A 20,704-nucleotide genomic window follows, 5' to 3' on the forward strand; every position below is an offset into this window, starting at 1 on the left:
TGTAAAATAAATGTGACCCTAAATAAATTATATCTTATACACAATTCACTTGCTAAAAGATTCACTTCCCAACGTCCGCCGCAGAAATATCGCCGCACGTTAGAAATATCGATCTTTATTTCGGCGTCGCAGGTGGTCGCAATTCCCCTTTGGTATCATACTCTATAGGTTTTGTTGTATATGTGGTGTAAATATCTCACGGTAACTCGGTGATCCTTTTTTTATAATTGCACATGAACACCAAATTTCGACAGAAAACAGGGTCCACCATTTTGTATCATTTCGACGATAAATATCGCAAGAAAGTGAAGAAATAAGGTTGTATGAAATGGAAATTAAATGTGGTACCAATATAATATAGCTTGTATACAATTAATCTAATTTAAAAGATTAAAGGTCCAACATCTGTCGATCACGATATTCCCCGTGGCCAACAGCGAGCTGCGAACTGTGCCGAACGTTCGAAAAACCAATTTTAATTTCAGCGTCGCAGGTGGTCGCAATTCTACTTTTGTTATTATACTCTATAGGTTTTTTTGTATATGTGGTGTAAATATCTCACGGTAACTCGGTGATCCTTTTTTTTATAATCCTAAACGAACACAAAATTTCGACAAAAGACGGTCCAATATTTTGTATCGTATCGGCCACAAATAATACAACTGAGTCGTGAAATTTGCCAAGAATTAACAACAATAAATCGCATAATAAAATTATAAGTTTTTGTTTGTATTGAATCACTACAGAAGGTGTAGCATTAGTTTTAACATTCTGAATTTCGAAAAATATTTCAATGATGGCAATTTTTGCGAAAATTGTTCAAATTTGAGGCCAACTAATTTGTTTGAAAATTTATCCAAATGTCTAGTTTGTTTAAATTTAAATTTATCTAGCTTGCGTCAAAAAATGCACTTATGTGTTGACAACAACTGTGTAAAGTTTCAAATTCCGCACTCAAAAAAATCGATTTTAAGGTTTTGACCAGCTTTTTTTCGATTTCAGCCCACTGCGTGATCGTCTTCAAGGATTCCTGAGCTGAGATTCCCTTTCAGAATAAAATGTGCTCTGCGTTAACTTTTCCGCCTCTGTACTAAGAAGTACCCCAACAAAGTTCGCGCCACCACTATAGCTCAACGGGAGAGTCTGTTTCCTTTCCAATGGGTTGTTATTCTCTGGTCAGTGAAGGAAATTCAAACAAGGCAAATCATTTCCTTTCTTCGTCGTCCAAATACGCGACCGACCACTGAGTCTCCCGCAACCCACAGCATGACTCGCGATGAACTCCGTAGAATTGAGGCGCATTCCACGGCATCACGCGCGCACGTACGGAAAGCTACTCTGAATTTTCCTTCGCATATCTCAACGAAACGACAAAAATCACTACAGGCCATAGCAAGCTCTCACTTGAGATAAGCAAGACAGTCAACTCGCAGATTAGATGGGCCACGCATTTGAATGCAGTTGACTTTGAAGAAGTTTTAGCTTTTCTGGAAGAACTGACGAGCACATCTCCAGAACGCATTTTTCTTTGGATCAAGAAGGATATGCTTCCTATCTTCCTTTGAGATACCTTTGTAAACAGGCGAGAAGAGAAAAGTAGTCGGTATGTTGGAGGCAGTAGCGATAGCTAGCTTAACGTTAGCGGAAACATAGCGAAAGATGAATAGAAGTACTGCGTACTACTGGAAGAAACGCAGCAAGGAGTGTAATGAAGCATTACAAATCGAAGAAGAGTTGTATTATGTACACCTGGGTGTACAGCCGGAGATGTTGACGCTAATATATAATACATCGAAATGCTGTCAAGATTTCGAATTTAATTAAAGGAAGAGATATAGTCCCAAGTGAAGTGTGAATTCATTGGAGTATGTTTTTCGTGCTTCGATTTTTTTGTCCACGTTAATTTAGATATTTTCTTTGGCTCTTAAATATTGCCTAAAGTAATTTGACAGCAATAAACGCCATGAATTGTTTCAATAAAAAAATTGGTTTGCAGAGGAATTTAAAAGAAAGCGATGTATCAAACCAAAGAAAAATAAAGTCCTTTTTGTTTGTTTTGGCCACTCCCTAAGAAAAAATAAAATTTTATTTTTTACGATTTATGAAATTTACTTCGGAAAATTGTGTTTCGTCATTTAAATTTGTAGCAAATGTGAGTAGGAAACATTTTAAGTCGCAAGTAACGTAAGTTACTAAAACATTTTAAAGTGATGATTTATTTAGGTGTTTAGAGAAATTCATGATGCTCAAAATCGCCCCTCACCATTGCTGCCTTGCAGATTACGTCTAGCGAATATTCATGCAGTAAATTATAAGAGACGAGGAAATGAGGAGGTGGAGGTGGGCATTCAGAGAATTCGAGGACGAAAGCCAGAGTAGCTTCGAAGAGGAAAAGGAAAGGAGGTTTAGAGGGAGATAGAGGAAAAAGGAAGGCACAACAGATAAGGATATCGAATGAGCTAACATTCTGGTGAGCCGTACGAAATACGTTCGAGCCTCGGCTCGAGGCAGGCAAATTAACCGTCACGACCTTGGTGGCTTAAATAAGACCGTAATTGAATTTCCCTCGTATCTTTCCAAAGATTATACACCGTTAGAGAGGGAAACTTCATGGATTACGTGGACATTTCATGTATTTGTAAGTGCAAGGAGCCCTTGGAAAAATTAAATCGCGTTAAGAATTCGTTTGATCGTGGAGTCACTTTGAAAAATGATGATTATTTAATCGCCTTTCGCCTCATTATTCATCCATTCTCCCACAAAGCGATGGTGGCGGCACAGACTCTGCTGGGATACTTTTTTATGCCACTGTACGTCCACAGAAAAAATTAAAATTTTCACGAGAGGATTTCCCATTCGGTCCATTAATGTGTTTTTGCCCACCGCGCATTTCATTGGGCTTACATAAGTCGCCGCTCGCGTCACTAACGGGCAAAGCGAGCCGAAAGTCACGAAGGAGTGAGGCTGCGGCTGTTGACATAAATTCATATTCGTAAAGATACCTCCGTGCAGTCCCAATGATTTCGGCACTATCGCTAAAAGTGGAATTTGCCCTCTCAACAACATTGACTGTGATGATGTCCATGTGGGCGCACAAGGAAATGAATATAAGCAATGTGATAATATATGAATATTTTAAAGCTATTTAAGAACGCTGGCCAAAAAAAGGAACAGAGTTTGCCAAACTTATAAAAAGCAATTACAATGACAGTGATTTTAGGTGAAAATGTCATGTATTTTTAAGTGCAAAGAGCTGAACCCCTTGGAAAAAGAAAATCATTTATAGAACTCGGTTTATCCTGAAGTCACTTTGACAAATGATGATATAATTGTCTTTCGCCTCTTCACAGTTGCTGGATTCCGTCGGTAGGACCAACTGAACTCAGTTTGGAGTGTATGGTGGATATGTCTTCTTTGAAATTAAACATTAAGAGGAATCCTGAAGCGCAGCATTCGATAACGGATAATTAATAGTACCATAGATAGTGAAAATTGAAAGTTAACAGGGATAGGAGACGGAATAGAATCAATAGGATTGCAATATAAACCTGAAATAAACAGATGAATGAACGCAAACAAAATTAAAACGTATTCGCCATCACACTTAATGAAAATAAAGTCATTTCTACCAACCTTTCTTTTATGCAAGGCCGGATTAAGAATCTTTCAACTGCAAATGTGTATTGGTATAAACAAAAGAGGAACGACAGACCGTTCAATAGATTACGAAACTTCTATCGAACCAAATTTGCATAACAAATTAGAGTCTGATAATTTTTACCAAACACGCAGCAAAATCCGTAAAATTAATCATAACTTCGATAAAAGTTACCTATCTCTGAATTGTATTGAATTAATTAAGTTATTTTTACCAAACTCTCTCGTGCAACTGACCAAATTATGAAATATCAAAATGTTTGATGAAATATATCAAGAGCGTTTGGTAAAATAAATCAAGAGCTTAATAATTTACACCAAAGTTTAAGTATATTTAACAAAAATACTCCCTATCAAACCTGTTTGATATTCTTAATCAATTTTTTTCCGTGTGCACAGCGCTCAATAACCAAGAAAGCAATGCGAAATGAAATTCAAAATTTCAAGAAAAAAGTACCTAGGGGAGACTGGGGCACAGTGGGACAGTTCTAGCATTTCATTTTTATATCCCACATAATTATTGGAAAATGGAAGATTTTGGTGCCATTGCTTAAAGAGTATATTCCTCGACTTATTAAAAAATTCGCAAGTAATGCAACTAACTTAAAGTAGTTGAAATAGTCAAGTTTCTTCTTAGTTGAAAAGTGTCCCACTCTGCCCCAGGCTGGGGCAGAGTGGGACAGTGTACGGGGCAGAGTAGGACAGGCTTGCATTACTCAATAAAATACAAAGTTTAAATTAATTGAGGGTACAAATGAATTAATTAACATTAATGGGTGAAATATACATGCAAGCGAACATTTTAATCAAGAAATTTTTATTCAAGATACATGTGCTGATAAAAAATATTATTGAGTCATGTAATTATAAACTTTAAAACACTGCATGCAATGTTTTTCATCAACATTTAATTACGCTAATGGCTGAAGTTCTGCCAACTGTCCTTGGTGGTAAATTTAGTCACTTTATTCTGAAACTGTAGCTATATCTTCCATTTCCAATCTTTTTTTTAGTTCTTTAATGTGAAAATCTTGATTTTCTTGACATTTTATCGCTCATTTTTCAACATTTTCTTATGACCAGGCTTTTTTTCTCTCTTTCCTTTGATGATATTATTTTATTTATTATTGATGATATTTTCCAGTCTCTTTTTAACTGGTGTGTCCGTAGGTATCTCCTATCTTTTCTTTTGTCTAGCATGTTTAGATATTAGCCTGCTAGATTTTGGACGTTATTCCTCAGGGGGGAAAACTATGCTCTCTAAAACGAAGTTTCAACCCGGGTTGTCCTGGGCTTTCGAGATTTTACTCGGTTTCTAAGTGAAATTCTAAAGGTCCAACAAACTGATCTTTGACAGTTTCTTGGGCAAGGTCTTTGTCATTAAAAATACTTGGGTTAACAGGGTTGAACCGAAAGTAAAAATAATATGTATTATTAGATGTAAATGCTTTTTTATATGCAGGGTTTTCTTTAAAAAAATTTGCGTGATCGATGAAATATTTTAAAACCAGTAAAAATAAATTGATAGCCATCCATTCAGAAGGACATGCGGCACCTACTGATCCTATGGGACACTTCAACAGTATTTTTTGGAGGAATTTCACTCTAGACAACACAAGAAATGGAGGAATTGTATTAACCTGAACCTTTATAATATAGCACAATGACATCGAGGAGCCTCTTTCAGAGGAGGTAACTTCACCTACTTGTTTTCACCTTTGAGGGCTATCACTTTTCCCTGGAGTTGAACGGTAGTGGAACCACTTTCATCATGATTACACCTCCAGCGGAAAATACATGTTGACATAAAGAGCTGATAGATCGGAAAAAAATGCACTCACAACCGTCCTATAGAAGCCCACGTCTCTGGCCAGTGAGGTTGCTTCTGGTTTTCGAAGGCTAATCGAAGGATTCCGCTTCAAAAAAACGTAAAATAAACCAACATCAGCGATGTCTTTCTGATCGCAAGATGGCGGGTATTTCTTTCTATTTCTCTGAGCTAACTCATATACTAATTTTTTCGTGCGCAGAGGAGACAGTCTGTGGTGCAGTCGTGCTGCAGTTTTAAGTCACAGTTTACTATGGTGGTAATTTATTTTATAAGCTATGAATCTCAAAAATTCAATTTATAAATAATTTGATTTAAATAGATAATACGTAATAAACAATCTTGCCTCAAAATTCTCTTTAAAAATCAAGTTTTATTGCCTGTTTTTCTTCCTTTCACGCAAATCACTGAATGTTCCCAGAGCAGGCTTGTAGAAAGGAGGAATGTGGCAGCAACTATTGTTTATGAGACTCTCTCCTCTCACTACCTCAAGCTCGCTTCTGACCAAGACTGAACTGTTCCTTACAAAGAGCACATCTATATAACAGATGTGGGATTCCGGAAATGTAGACAAATTGTCCATACGATCGGGGTTCACACTAATTATTTACTTCGGCATTACTTTTCTCATGTTCATTGCTGTTGCCATTCTTTAGTTTTGTCCTCACATTCACTAACTGAAATGTACTGCTTCAAATGCTAAAGCATCAATATGGAGCCAAAACATTATAAAGTAAGCATGATATGAAATTTGAGAGCGTTTAGGTAACGGATATTGATAGTACGAAGCTCCTGGGCTGTAATTCGGCATCAAACTGTGCCCCAATTCGAGTTGTCCCACTGTGCCCCAATCCATGTTGTCCCACTGTGCCCCAATTTCAGCTGTCCCAATGTGCCCCGCATGTCCTGAAGTCTTGTATTTGTCAGCAAAAATTTTAAACATGTTACTTTCGAAAAATATGTTTAGAAAAATATTACTAAGTCTCTAAATAATGTATTCACCAAGTCATTCCTTATGAAACTTGCTATAATTAAGAGAATTGCATAAATATTCATAACATGAAAGTTACGAAAATTATAGCAAAAAACATATTTTATAACATTTACGCGAAGCTACATAAGATTAGGAAATAAGATTTTTGTGCATTATTCCTCGTGATATGACTTCCTTAATTTTAATGCATTTGCCCTTTGACCGAGTAAATTGTTTAAATAAATCAATTGTCCCACTGTGCCCCGTGTCCCACTGTGCCCCAGTCTCCCCTACTCGATGAATTACTAGAAGAAAACGCGAAATCCTTTTGGTCGTATGCGAAAGAGCTTCCGTGAAAATCTTCAACCGTAGATTCGTTATTTGATAAAGATGATAAACTTGTCACCGAAAATATTGAAAATGCTAAAACGTTAAATTCCCACTTCGAAAGATATAAAGTACAGAAGATACCAAATTCAATTTATACGTCCCATGTACTGAGGAATCGATGAAAGAAATCTCTATACCACGTGATGGGTAACTAAATAACTAAGATCAATAAAGAATGGTATATCTCCGAGTACGGAGAGAATACCCGCGCGTGTCGTCAAGGAGTTTGCTCCACAAATCGCACCTTAATTAGATATAATATATTCAAGAAGTCTCTGAAGTGTGAAATCTGAAGGAAAGTTACCGCTAAACTGGAAAATTGCAAGCGTAACAACGATATCCAAAAATGGAAACAAACATGACCCAGACAACTATCAACCATTTTCATTAACAACGATTATAGGATAGATACTTGAGCATATCGTCGTTAGCAACATCATGACTTGATTGGGCAGTCGGAACTTCCTCCACGGCTGTCAGCACGGATCCCGAAAAGGTAGATCATGTGAAACACAGCTCAGGCTCTTTATACACGAAGTTCTTAAATCTGGTGAATCGAAAACATAAGTTGATGCATTGATTTTAAGAAAGCTTTCGACATGGTCCATCACAACAAACTTTAATGCAAATCACAGTCATGCGGATTAAACAAAACAGTGGTAAACTGCATACGCATCAGCTTTCGACGCGACATCTTCCTGAATGATCGTAAACAAAAAGTAGTTTCTGACGGAATTAGCTCTGATGTAATAATAGTGACATCAGGTGTTTCACAAGGAAGAGTAATCGGCCCTCTTTTGTACATTTTATACATTAATGACCCCTGCTCCCGAATTAGCAAAAAACTACGTTTCAAAAAAGGCTATTCGGGCTTCCAATCTGGCAGAATGAAGGGAGTTGAATCTTTTTTGAATATATTCGCCGGGAAAGCATCGAATTTTATTTCAAAAACGTTTATTTGCTGACGGAGCTGTCTTCTATCGCAAAATTAGTGATTTAGCAAAAGATTTAGATATCGCAAATTACTCTATGAAATTCTATCATCGGATTTAAACAGCGTTCATTTATGGAGCCAAGAGAGGGGACTCGAACTTAATCTGAGCAAATGCATGTCGGTGCATTTTTTGCAGAGTTCATCCAACTATAACCATGCTTATGCTGTGAATGGTATTAACAAAAAGGCAACAGAGGAAGTGAAGTACCTGGGAGTTACGATAACCTCGAACCTTACATGGGGAACACATATAAAGAATATTTGCGGCATAGCCCCGAAGAAATTAGTATTCGTCCAGCGTATTGTGTAAATATTTACGGATGAGAAAGTAAAAGAAAGGTGATATTTCGCGCTCGTCCGACCGCACCTTGAATATACAGCGAGCATATGGGATCAGCTACAGAAAGACAATACGCGAACTGAATAAAATTCAAAGGAAGGCTGCGCGTTTCGTCAAAAACTGCTACGGGCGTACAGACAGCGTTACCTAGATGTTAAGCGAATTAGGGTTGAAGCCGCTGGTGACTCGGAGGCTGCGCGCTAGGATTAGATTGCTTGAACAATTCAGAATGGATATCTTTAAGAGCAACACGGAGAACATAATATTAGAGCCCCACTATATTTCCAGGTCCGACAAAAGCGATAAATTGGGAGAGATATTTTACCGAACAGAAGGATATGAGAATTCGTTTTTCCCCCAAACCATAAAGAACTTTAATAAATGATAGTCGTAATTTCGTTAGAGCATTTCGTTTTTATGCGCAAATGGCTGGTGCCCTAAACTCCTGCCACACGCCTTTTAGACGGCTTGCGTGGTAGTATGTAGATGTAGACTTAGAAATAGATGTCTTAATCTTAATATAAGTTAAAAACCATCTATCTGCGACATTTGGTTGCGGATATCTAGTGAATTGCTTGATTCTGATTCCCTTAATCTTATTTCCGCCTTTGTCCAAGACAATTTTTCACTAATTATAAAAATCCCTGGTGCATCCCCAAAGCATCGCCCATAACTCCCTTAACCAATTTCTTTTCTTCCCTCTCCTTTGACAATGAATATATATTTGAGAGAGCTACGCTGCCGAGCACCAGTACATAATATACTATTATACTGTATAATATGTACTATGAAGTCCAGCTCTTGCATAAATTTCTTCAAAATGATTTATTAATAATGGAATTAACAATAAATGGTGTCGTTGATAGTATTTAATTGAAGATTTTGGCCATATTACCGAGGTCTGAAGCAATCAATAAATTCATCCACTAGTATTTTAAAAGTCTTCTGTATGTGTTTGCAATGGAGAGAGTACAAAGCAAGAAAGATGAGAATGTTAAAATATTATCCAAAATGCATTCATGAGTTTACGTTGAAAATTTTCTTTAAGAAGGCGTGGTGGGTATTCCTTAATCATCATGAAAAGTCGAACTCCGAGATTTAGTATCCGAGATACGTTATAAGATTCGGGAAAATTAAATAAAGAAATGTGATTGGGAATGGAACCAAACACATTAAATTGATATCGAATGTCTACATAAAGGCTTAAATACAAATTCAGCTAAGAACCATCTCCCTGACCGGAATGTCCAAAATGCATATGAAAAACTTCCTGCAGAAAAAGCTAGCAATGGTCAGGATAGAGACAAAAACGTTAGATATCGTATCGGTACAAGTTTACACACCAACTTCAGTCAGTGAAAATGAAGTGGTAGAAGACGTAAGCGGGAAAATCAAGCAGTTTTGAACGTAATAAAATCTTATTGTTTCATGGATTAGGAATTGTGGAAGAATGTTAGATTAACGGGAAATTACGGATCAATAAAACTAAATTAATGACGATAAATGCTCCTAGAATTCTGAATAGAACACAAGTAAGTGGTTGCCTACCCACTGTTTAAGAATCGCATGCAAAAAATATATTCTTCGAAAATACGTAAGCAATATTTAGTTCAGAAATAATATTTCATGCATTGCGCACTTTTGCGAAGCATAAGTTCAAAAATTAGAAGGTCTACAAAAGCTGACGTAGCGCAGAAGTCGACCGTGAACATAATGGAATGAGGATGAAAATCCATCTAATTTTATGATAAAAACAAAAGGGAGAAAAAAATCGAGGCTCAGAGGGAAAGAAATGTAGTCGAGAAAATTAATGGTTCTCAGATGAAGACTTGGACTTCAAGGGAGACGGAAGATAACTCAGGAGTGTGAAAACGGAAGGGCAAAAGTACTACTCCAGGAGAATAATGAACGAGAATTGTCGAAAACCGAGGAAAGGTACATAAACATGGATGAAGAACCATTGCGATGAAAATGAAAATATCCTCTTCCACGGAAAAGTGGGAGCTGCCTACAGAATTCTGAGGAACCATTTCAAGGTAAAATGCAAGTTTGTAAGTGGCACGAAATAATGTGTGCTGATTGTAATGGAAGACCGAACTTTGAGATGGAAAGAATACCTGGAAGAGTGATACAAAGGAAGAGAAATAATGATCGAAGAGGAATGCGATACAGAAAAGAATGAAATGAGAGCTAGCATCTTATGATAGGAATTTGAAACTGTAATGTCAGACCTGAGAAAGAATAATGCTTCATAAATGGACGATATGTCTACAGAGCTAATTGAAAATCCAAAAAAATTAGACTTTAAACAAGCTCTATAAACCATATGCAAAATATATACATCAGGGGATATACAAAGTGACATCAGGGAGAACATCATTATTCCTCTTCCGAAAAACAAGGGAGTAGAGTAGTGTGAGGATCAAAGTAATGAAATATTCGTTAAAGATATCGAAGAGAATCATTTACAGGAGAATAGAACGAAGACCAGAATAATTCCTGGAAGTGGACCAAGTCAAATTCAGAAATTATAAGGTCCAAGGAAAGGGTAGCGAGTCGGTACCCGAAACGTCGGCGCTCTTAAATAATCTAACCCGCGCGCAATCCCGAGAAGATTTTTCTATAAAATCAATGTTGTTAACTAGACTGAAAATAAACAAAAGAATTAAAAGAACAGACCAAAGTTCATGGCATTTGTCAGCTTGGAGAGGCCTTTTGACTGCGTGAATTTGAATTTAATTGTCATAGTTCTCAATGTAATGTTTTTTTTCGTACAATGATCGAAGAATTCCCCACAGTCTATTTAAAAGCCGTGATGAAATGTGAACCAAACCGTGCAGAACATAAATATCGAAAGGAACGGGACAATTTGTGAACCTTTTCTCGAAATATTTCATGTGAAATCGAGAAAACAGTCAAATAAATCACAGAGAGGGCTACAGAAGACGACATCCGTGACGAGAGAATTAGCATGAATTAACGATTTGCTGGCGAAAAACGACACATAGAAGAGAAGAACCTAATAAATATGAAAAGGGTAATACGCAGCCGAACATCCACGAAAAAATCTCAAATGTTAGCATCAAAAGAGAGGAGACTCGGAAAAATGTTTAACCAAAAAAAACAAAAGCTTTAAGATGAGAAAGAATTTCACTACCCAGGAAATCAGAGAAAGCAGCGAAGGACGAAGACAAACAAGAAACAGTCAGTACAGTAACTTAAGGAAAGGAGGTATTCCGCGCAAAAAATAATCTACGCACAGTTTAGAATGCAAGCTTAATCAAGGAAATACGTTTTCACATGCTACGTATGGAGTACGTTTCTTAATGAGAGTTAAGCATGGACAACGAAAGCGGCAGAAAAGCCATGAGTCAAAGGATTCGTATAGTGGTGTTGACGAAAACTAATGAAAATAAATAGGTTCGCTTCAATAAGTCATAAATAAGGGGTAATAAGAGTAGAAGCAAAAAGAAGTTCAAAAACCATTAGAAGAAGGCGGAGCAACTTTAATTTGCCACATCTCAAGAATGATGGACCGATGAAAATAATCGAAAATTTACTGTAGTCTTATTAACTCCGTTATTTTTACTCTTAAAGTTAAAGTAAATTATAATTTCATTTTATAAAAATGCTACACAGTTTATAGCGTTCTTCAAAGACATTTAATAAATATCAATATTCAGATATTCCTTGTATGAACAGTCAATTTTTGGGTAAGATTGAGTTCTTCGTGAAATCCCTAAGGTGAAGAAAGCGGAAAAAACTCTCACGCTTTGTAATAATGAAAAATGAAAACATCAGATTCAATAATCTGCGATAAAGGTTTACGAAGATTTTTTAAAATCGTAGGATCCTCCAATGGAAGATCATTAAGCAATGTGTAGCTCACCATATTGCTTCCAAGGCCATCGCATACCACAGGCAACAGACACACAGCAAGAAATATTTATTGTTATCATGCCAAGAGGGCCATTACCTCATTTGCCCTCAATCAAATATTGTTTCATAGAATGAACGAATTGTTTTTTCACTCCGTGTGGAATTTATCAGTTTTAAGTTTTGAGAAAGATAATATAAATTTAGAGCCATTTATTTCTTTATAGCATTTCCCCCCCTCGACCCTTGATAATCAAACCATAGGTTACGCGAAGGGCGTGAAGTAGCGAACGAATAAGGCTATTCGATTATTGAACGGGAGGACATTATTTATCATTAGCAATAAAATTCCATCCATTTTTTAACGCCCCGTTTAAATAAACTTTGAGAATATACCTTGAGAACTTTTGAAAATGCCAAAAAACATCACTATTCAGTATTCGATTTAAAGGGAGAGATGCACTGAGGGATGATAAAAAATTATATTCTGAGGTCAAAAAAGTATAGCGTTAGCTAATTAAATCGTTCAATTTAAGAGGGCTCGCATTAAATATCAGTTTAAGTATTGAGACTAGGCAGAAATTGCTTAAACTTTTTGAATGTAGTGCGCCGACACATGAATGTGAGATATGAACACTAAGGAAGAAGGTGACCAAACTTGAGAAAAGCTGACATGAGGTTAGGAGGAGGAGTATAAGAACTATGCGGACACAATTCTAATAGGGTAGTTTCCTTCATCAAAGAAAACGATAGGCATTGATTGCGATTCGTTACCCACCATTAGTGTATTCATAACACACAAATTATTTGGTTTTTGAAACACCGGTTTAGACGAATGGCAAGGGTCAAATTTTATCCTCATTTGAAAAAGGCCAGATTGGCGCCCATGCGATTCCTCTCCGTGTGACGTCACAGGGACCTAGTTTCTACACGAGTAGATAGGAGTTATACATCGTCTGAGGTTACCAATGCAAGCATGAGGCACAGAGCTCAGGGAAACATGTCTTAATAATCACCTATTAAAACTGGCTAAGGTCGGAAAGTTTTCTTCGCTTGATAAGGTATTAATAAACCTTTTTTAAGCCATGCGCTACCAGACAGGAAGGTACTCAGCTATCCGCTAGCATCCTGCGTCCTATCAGCGCTCAGAGCCTCGATCAAGGTCACTTCACAAGGAGAGAGGGGGAACCAGAAATGCGTCGCACGGACTTTCCTACTTACGCGTCGCGTTTTTGCGCGCTTGAAATTTTTCACTTTTCATTTAATCGCGAAAAATAGATGTTGTCATTTAAAAATCTAAAAGCGCGAAATACTTACTCCAGGAGTAATAATCTTTCGATTTAGGCAATAAAAAAATAATAGGAAACCACCCTATTGGGCACGCACCCAATGAAGTCCATCCAGAAAAAGAACAAATGGTAAAAAGAAGGAAAATAAGAAACTTGAGATCATCGGACAGTTACCCAAGCAACACAACTTCAAACGGAATCTCATAAAAGGAAATATTCTTTGGAAAATAAAGAAAGGACGACCGAGACCTTGATGCATTCAAGTTTTGGCGTTGGAAATGGGATGCAACTACAACAACGACATGAAAAGGATGGCCGAAGATAGAGATTGTTGAAGTCATCACCGCAGAAGTGAGGGCAACTTTTAAAAAAGGAAGGAACTTAAGAAAAAATGTATTCGGAACAGTCAAAGATTTGCGAAAGACTAAAATTAATTTCAACTACTCTAATGATAAACGCCTCCCATCCGCAAAATTCAGCAAGCAGAGTTCAGGAGTAAGCAAATATGTTACAATTATTCGATCGTATTTTCAACCGTATGTTTCATAAAATTTTGTTTTCTTGTTTTATTGCGGAGTCAAATACTCCAATGGAAATGTGCGACTGAAAAATATCCACATAAACAACGTTGGAAAACAATAAAAGGACTGTGATAGGTGTTCCTAAGAGTAAAAAACAGCAGGATAGGTTATTCAAGCGTTACACGGGAGTATCTATAGCGAGGAATTCGTAATTGCACAGAATCCTTAACTGGCTTTATAACTAAATGCGTTTGGAAGAAGTGAACGATTAAGTTGGGAGCCTTTGCTAAACGCTTTACCAAATTTAGATACCAGCGCAAGAATTCATCAAAAACTGCTGCCGTTGCAAAGAAAAGAGAGTGCATTGAAGGCGAATAGATTTTCAGAAAATTTCTATGGTAGAAGATTATTTTATCTAGTTAAAATACTATCGAATAACAGCAGGAAAATCGATAGAAAATAATAATGAGACGTAAACGTGTAAATATTACATGAGAACCAATCTAGTGCCCCAAAAAAATGACAGCTGCGAAATGAATCAGGTCAACTATACACCAAGTGTCAATGTAATAAGAAGATAAATTGTTAAGTGTATTCAGAAGACGCTAATATTCATATCGAAGTGCAGGTAATATTTTAGATACCTCTGATTCTAAGAGGTCTAATTATAGGTTTAGCCAAACAGGTAAACTATGAATGGGATCATAAATACAAGAATCCGTCAACTTATGTCGAGAAAAGCTTAAAAAAAACTCGAACCCAAAAATCACCTCGTATCTTATCTGGTATTTGAAAGTTTTTAAGAAATCACGGAGGAAGAAGCCAAACAAAAATGAAATTGTTTGTAACTGCGCTTAAGTATATCACACCCGTCATAAAAAAACTCCTATTTCTAGTAAACAATGAAGATTAGCATACCAATGGCAACGTTTTGGCATATAACATAATACAATGTTGAAAGAAGAAAATTGCTTACCTTTCATTCCTCACGATGTGGAAGGATTCCAAGAAATATCACTTGTAAAATAGCACACCATTACTTTCACACGGCTCGATTTTCTGAAAATAATAAGAAAAAAGACATATATTAACAAAGCGCTGTTATCATGCACGAATCGGGAGTAGAAAATGAATAAAATCTGAATATATTGTACTATTGCAGCAAAATCAGGCTACCAAGGCGACGGAAAATTTTCAACGAGAAATTAAATTAGCGAGAAATGATAGTAAATCCACTTACTTATTCAATCGTCTTTACTTATTGATTGCTCAGGCCATGTAAGTCGACGGACAAGGAGAGAAAATAAAAGACGAGAACTGAAAGTTCTTGGTTGTATTCGTAGGAAACTCCCGAATAATTGAGATAAATTTAAGGAATGACAACCACTAGGCGAGTACACTAAAGAGAGGCGTCTATTCCAACTCAGAACACGAAATATTAAGAACTCAGTCCCGTAGGCTCCGCATAATACTACGTGACTGATAACATCAATGCAAGGCAGTCTGCTGTCAAATAGGACAGTCCTACACAACTCAATGACCTCTTGATGACAAGCCACCGGTATATCTTCCAAAATTTTCTTGCGGCGATTAGGTGAAAACTCGATCACAATAGTTTTTAGCCAACGATGGGAGACAAATCATAACATTTTGAGTGTTCTCAAGTCCTTAAGAAATCAACCAAGTAGCACACACGAATGACCTTGGGTAAAGCACTTCGTCAACGATCCAAAAAAACAAAAATCAGGTAAAATTAATCAGAGTCCACCGAAGTGACAACCCAGATAACACAAAACATGTAATACACCTGTAATACAGCTGTATTACATGCATTATACATGGTGTATAGCAGATGTATACATCTGTAATACAGCTGTATTACACGTGTAAAAGTAGCTCAAAAGTCCTGCCATACAGCTGTAATACACATGTATTACAGCTGTATTTTTCTGGAAAATACAGCTGTAATACTCGTGTATTACAGCTGTATATGTACATGTACAGCAAATATACATGTGTATTACAGCTGTATATGTACATGTACAGCAAATATACATGTGTATTACAGCTGTATATGTACATATACACGTGTATTACAGCTGTACATGTACATATACACATGTATGTAGCTGTATATCCTATGTATGGATACATCTAAATTATGTTTCTTGCTCAATAGTATTCATTAGCTGACCTCATTATCTTAAACATGCTGATTCCTCTAATATTAGCTGCTCTGGGAATTAATAGAAGAATTTTCTCTGACATAAATGCAATCAATGGAAAAATTACTTATCTGCCTAAACCTTACTTATGCTCTGTATTTCTAATTTCACTTGATCACACATCATCTTACCATAGCTACTCTAAGCAGCAGCTGCACTAGTTCAAATGCAGAGGCCCTTCATCTTCCTTGAGAAAACGTGATGGCCCTCATAACCTGAAGATCGAACATCATTGACAATATAATATGAACAGACAGAAACAATACTTTTTACAGAGTAGTAAAAAAGGAGGACCATATACGATACCAGAGAGGAATAAAATGGATTGGACAAACCCTGAGTGCATGAAGAGCAAGATTGAAGGGAAAATGGAACAGTTCTCGATGGAAAACATTTTATGAAGTTCACGGATAAAAGAAAGGGAAGTACGTAGGATGTGTTATCAAGCAGTGAGGACTAGCACAGGGAAGAGTGGAGGTTAGGACAATGAAGGAGTCAATCCTAGCAATTCCTGACCAATGACAAAGTGAATGTCATGCTGGGAATCCTGAATTCCATGAGAAAGGAATGCATCCAATAACCATTTGTAATGCAAATTAAGAATATGGTGAAGACAAAAAATTCCTTCATTTAAAAATTATCATTTAATGCACAATATGTACATCATTAAATATAACAGGAACTATACAAATTCTTTCATATAAAATTATCATTTAATGTAAAATGTATACATTATTAAATATTTATCACACAAATCACATATCACACAAATTGTGCATATTCTGTCATTCAAAAATTTTCAATTAATTTAAAGTTCATTATATACTGAAGTAGGTATATCATAAGAGCCTTGGCTTCCGGGCATTCCTCCGCATTGAGTTGTCCATAGGTGTCGACAGTTTCTCCAGCCATCCTGCTGGCAGCTTCAGGTCAGAAGTAGTGATGCATAAAATTGGGAATCTGTATGAACAGCAGCAACAACATGCAAGTGATCATGCAAATCAAATTTATTAATGTATACCAATGGTAAACATAACTAATCACTAGAATATAGGATCAGTGCAAAATGAAATGGCAGAAATTCCCCCTAAAAGGAAGGATAAACACCAAATGGATTTAGGAGTACAATATCCAAGGTTTATCACAACATGTCGCTAAGAAATGCCTTAACACTAGAATGCCGAAGGGTGTCATTTTGACACCCTACGCGTACATTTTTTACGGAGCTGGCCCTTAGAGAGTGTTGTAGAAAAAAATCTTTCGTGGCTTTTATTCATTTTTAGATCTTAACAAAACGACAGTAAAAGGGATACCCCCCCTAATTTTTTTCGTCTCAAAAATTCAAATTTACCTTGAATGCCGGAGGGTGTCATTTTGACACCCAGTATATTATATCATTTCTTTCTTTGGTTTAGGTGTCTCGTGGGATGTGGCTTGATAATTATTTGTCAAATTAGTATAGTGTAGTACATTATCTTCATGTGTAGTACCTTTATGTATAGTATAGTATATTTTAGTATAGTATATTACCTTCATGAATGTTTGTTTTACATAAGGAGATGGCCATGCTGAGGAATCATAACCTGGGCCAAACATAACCATTGACGAACAGCTGTTTCCAAGCAAAGCTAGATGTCCATTCAAGCAATTCATGGCACCAAATCCTGATAAGTATGGGCATAAATACTGGTTTGCAGTATATAAAGACAGTATGTATTTGGTAAACTGATTCCATTAAATTCCAGATTGACCAGAGGCGTCAAGGACGGCTCTCGTCAAGGTGGCGATCGCGTTTCAGATCATGTTGTAATGAAACGTATGCAACCCTAAATGAGCAAGGGCAGGAATGTAACCACTAGCATTTGTTTCGCATCACTTTTGCTAGCTCTACTCGAAACAAAAGGGTTCTTGCCTTTCAGGAACCGTAAATAAGGGAAGAATGGAAATACCTGGTGAAATAAAAGCTTCTCGGGAAGAGTTGTATTCAAATAAATTGAACAAAAATGGTGAATCTCGACTTACTGTTCATAAGGGCAAACAGAAAAAAATGTGTTCTTGTTCTATGATCTCTTCGCCCTCATATTGAAATTAGTAACAACTCTAACAAATCGCCCGAAACAGTAAGGTATTGTAATGAGATAAACTTTGAAGTAAATATTATTGATCATATGGGGCGGAAATACTAGGCATAGGCGCCGACTCCATGGGGCTTAAGGGGGCCCGAGCCCCCTCAAAAATCCGTAATGGGTGTGAGGAAAAAATGTGTCAGGCTTGTCGATTTTATACGGAGTGTCCAGATATCGAGAGATTCGAGTGATCAGGGTTCTAATGTTGATCATATGACTCTCCTAAAATGCTTAAAAAACTTAAAACTCACTACTTAGAAAATTTCCCGGGGCATGGTCCCCGGTTTGGGCCCCCCCAATATTTTTTGTAAGTCGGCGTCCTTGATACTAGGTCAGAACTAGAATCAGGTGATTGCCTGTTTTTTTCTTTCCAGAATACTTTTGACTTGGTGACTATATATTCCTGAATACTATATATAAGGAAATAACTTCACAAAAGATGTCCCGAATTATTTTTACAAAATTTATCGGAATAGCTTGCTTTCCGTTACATTGAGTCAACGAATATCTTGCAACTAAATCCAGAACTGACAAGGGATTGTTAAGTATAGATAAAATGCAACGAAAACAGAACTGTTGATTTTTGTAAGCTCAGTGAAAAGTCAGTAAACCTACGGCCAAAACAGACCAAAAGTGCCAGAATGTAGAGAATCTACTATTTTGATGAAGCTTTTCGTAAGTCTGTATGAAAAAGCATTCGATTTCTTTTTGGGTTCATACGAGGTTTTTGCATATTATTTTTAAAAATGTCGTAGTTTTGTGACCGCAATGGTTTTATTTTAATTTTCGTCTTTTGAAGCACACTTCTACAGTCTGTGACGAAAAATTAATGAAAAAAGTTAACAATAATAATAAGAAGAAAAACAATGTCTTATTCATTTTATTCTATCTATTCATTCCTGTCATATTCATTTTATTTTTTTATGCACATAAAATTTAACCAATTGCAGTGAAATAAAAAAGTATTCAATGATTATATATAGGTATTATTACAACCTTCATGCGTCCTCCGACGTTTCAGCGCAATCTTTTCGATGGATGCCGCATTCCAGGAGAGTATTTTTTTGTAAATTTTTTTCTTCAGTGATACTCTATTAAAACATTAAGTTTTTTAATGTTAGGGCAAAAAATCAGTATTAAACAAAAGTTGACACTATTTACTCCAAAATAAAACTAATCTGCAACGTAAAATGCATATTAAAGCATGGGTGTCAAAATGACACCCTCCCGGCATTCTAGTGTTAAGAAGTTTTAATTGCACATGAAATCTCCAAAATATCATTAAAACCATAATACTTTCACACAACAACACATCAGGTCTTGAATAAGTTATATCTAACCATTAACAATAAGCTTCCACTCTTCACAATCACTATTTACATGGCATTTATAAAAGCACACTTAAACACATAGGCTTAGTAAAAGGAAATCTATAAGTAAAACAATAAGTCCTAGAAAAATGTATATGAATAATATACACTGACAATAACGTTTTGAAATTGAAATTATGTACGAAGAAATAATGAAAAACTCCTAGTTTTCCAAAGCCATATTTTTTCAATGATTCTAAATTTTTAGGCATGAATGGCACCGTCCTCTTTGATAATCACTGAAACCATTAAAAAAAAACCTAATTAATTGTAAATTTTCAAATCTTACAATTTGCTACTAAGCTCGAATACCTACCACAAGTAATTATTCGGCCAAAGATGTTGAAATTTCAAGTACACAGGAGCAGACAACAGCATCAGCCCTGGGCCACGACAAAATTTCGGTGTTGATGTATTTTTTCGTTTTAACCAGCCGAAGGAATGTAATCCTATTATTACAAAACTGGAATTAAAAAATTCGAAATGAATCAAGGAAAAGATTCGTCGCAAAAGCGACTCGTCGAGATTTTAATTGCATCTTAAAATTTAGCATTCATACTACGAAATATCACAGTCAATCTTCTCATGAACAACACACAAATAAAGCAATGAAAAGCGAAGTTTCATCCATTATTATGTATCGGAATATGCAGATTCTAGTCAAAAAACGTAATTGTCTTTATTTGTTGTAAACGACCGTAAGATTACTTCATACCGGCATTGACACAAACAAATATTTTTATTGAATACAAAAGTAGCATCATTAAAAAGTTATTGTTACACTTTCTGGTACTTAGTAAACACTACGACAATCATCTCAGTAACCCAGATTAAATATTGTATTTTAATCACAAAATTTCACACATTCCATTGATGAATAGAAAACAAAGAAGCATTAAAACACTCGTCACGAGCCTCGCCGGATTATCTGAACCGGAATAAATTTTTAAAAATTACTACTTGTGCACAGTTCAAACCAAATGATTGAAATACGTGGATCAACACTATTAAAAATTTAAGGTAATTGTATTCCAGGAACCATTATGTGTAGAAAAACTTACCTCACGCAAGCGGGAAGACGTTGTCGGGTGCCACTTGTCCCTTCGGCATATTTG

At 36.2% G+C, this 20,704-nt stretch overlaps 2 long non-coding RNA genes across 4 annotated transcripts in view; both read right to left on the reverse strand.

Moving 5' to 3' along the window:
- LOC124171514 overlaps nucleotides 1-20,704 on the reverse strand; it is a 60,269-nt gene that overhangs the window by 32,612 nt on the left and 6,953 nt on the right. For 2 of the 3 annotated variants that reach the window (XR_006867793.1, XR_006867792.1), the window contains exon 2: nucleotides 14,845-14,927. This is a non-coding gene — a long non-coding RNA (uncharacterized LOC124171514). Of the gene's footprint in view, nucleotides 1-14,844; nucleotides 14,928-15,108; nucleotides 15,547-20,704 lie in introns of those variants that run through there. The other variant, XR_006867794.1, reaches the window with a different exon arrangement.
- On the reverse strand, nucleotides 16,749-20,691 carry LOC124171517. The gene is made up of 3 exons (XR_006867797.1): nucleotides 20,651-20,691; nucleotides 19,906-20,052; nucleotides 16,749-17,053 (listed from the first exon to the last, which is right to left on the reverse strand). It is a non-coding gene; the product is annotated as an uncharacterized LOC124171517 (long non-coding RNA).

The sequence above is a fragment of the Ischnura elegans genome, chromosome X (assembly GCF_921293095.1).
Source record: "Ischnura elegans chromosome X, ioIscEleg1.1, whole genome shotgun sequence".
Taxonomy (NCBI): Eukaryota; Metazoa; Arthropoda; class Insecta; order Odonata; family Coenagrionidae; genus Ischnura; species Ischnura elegans.